Source organism: Mandrillus leucophaeus, unplaced genomic scaffold (genome assembly GCF_000951045.1).
Source record: "Mandrillus leucophaeus isolate KB7577 unplaced genomic scaffold, Mleu.le_1.0 Scaffold36, whole genome shotgun sequence".
In the NCBI taxonomy this organism is placed as follows: domain Eukaryota; kingdom Metazoa; phylum Chordata; class Mammalia; order Primates; family Cercopithecidae; genus Mandrillus; species Mandrillus leucophaeus.
In genome coordinates this window covers 4,485,582-4,487,090 of record NW_012103809.1, presented here as the reverse complement: position 1 = coordinate 4,487,090, position 1,509 = coordinate 4,485,582, and the positions used below count along the sequence as shown (strand labels likewise).

Below are 1,509 nucleotides of genomic sequence, written 5' to 3'. Positions count from 1 at the left end.
CTTATAAACATTATTTTAGACAAATTAAACTGTAAATTAATAACCTACATAATGTAACTAAGTTTTATTATATAATGAATAAAGTATTCAGCCTGTAGTCTTTCACTTCACTTACCCAGTCACGAACAAAGTTACTTTGTAGATGGCCTTAAATTATGTAGGCTTCATTTTTCCAAAATAAATTCAAATGCTTAACTGTATGTGCAACTTCATCCACTCAGACTTCACTAGAGCATTTAGTAATTAATAACGACATGATGAATATTTCTCCCCCACTAAAGGTGACACTTTGTTGAAGTGCTGGAGAAATGAAAGTATTTGCAGATCAAATGAGACCGCCTAGTAAGTTTACTCAAAACATATCACAGGCTGGGCACGGTGGCTCATGCCAGTAATCCCAGCACTTCAGGAGGCCAAGGTGGGTGGATCACAAGGTCCGGAGTTCAAGACCAGCCAGGCCAAGATGGTGAAACCCCATCTCTACTAAAAACACAAAAATTAGCTGGGCGTGGTGGCACGCACCTGTAATCCCAGCTACTTGGGAGGCTGAGGCAGAGAATCGCTTGAACCTGGGAGGCAAAGGTTGCAGTGAGCCGAGATCATGCCACTGCACTCCAGCCTGGGCCACAGAGTGAGACTGTCTCAAAAAAAATTAATCAATTAAAAAAAATGTAAAGCTACCATTTTTACCTGAGCTATCTTCATCATCTTCAACTCAAATTTCTCCTTCCAAGAGATACATTAAATTGTATTTATACAGATGCTGCTAAAGTGTTTTATTTACACAAAACTTGAAGACATTTCTCCAACAAAAAAAGTCCATTTTACTTTTAAAATTATAAAAAAAAGCAACACCACTCCAAGTTGTTTAACATCCTGAACTTTCTGTTAACACTATCTGACCAAATTTAATAAGAAAGGTTCATTTTTATGAACAAATAGATAACTCAATTGCAAACTACCAACATATATTCTGTCTGAACTCAGCAGTTCCCAGGAATGCTGTTTGAAGGGGGGGAAACTGAATGCATACAGAGCACGGAAGTCTGGCTAACGTGGCCTGAGCCCGCAGTAACCTTGCTCTTTATCTTCGTCTTCAGGCAGCCCAGGCTGGCAGAAAAGGAAAAGGAGAGCAGTAATTAGTCAAGGCCAAAGTGTCCTCCTCTTAGTCCCTAAGAACCCTGTGAGCCAATATGAGTATCACTCCTTTTTATTCGCTACATCTCACTAACCCAGGTATTCAGTGAAGCATCTTACATGTTCGTCAAAAGCTCATGTCAGTGTCCTCGGCAGAGACTGCCTGGTTATCCTCAGAAACCTCTTCAATACATGCCACTCTGAAGATGTACATGCCGTCTCTCAACAGTTTAACATAACAGGCGATTTTGTTGGATGTTGGAGATAAGACGGCTCTTTCTCCGTTATAGCATCAGATGAAGTGGGTGGCCTGGCTTTAAGGGCCACACTAGGAAAACTATATGTTGTTAATAAACAGAATGGCAATCAGCC

At 40.4% G+C, this 1,509-nt stretch overlaps 1 protein-coding gene across 1 annotated transcript in view; it reads right to left on the bottom strand.

Annotated features, from left to right (window-relative positions):
• Positions 1–751: 751 nt before the first annotated feature.
• SYCP2L (synaptonemal complex protein 2-like) overlaps positions 752–1,509 on the bottom strand; it is a 101,801-nt gene continuing 101,043 nt past the window's right edge. Inside the window, exon 30 of the mRNA XM_011989693.1 lies at positions 752–1,110. The gene's annotated coding sequence lies outside the window, so the exon portion shown is untranslated. The remainder of the gene's footprint in view (positions 1,111–1,509) is intronic.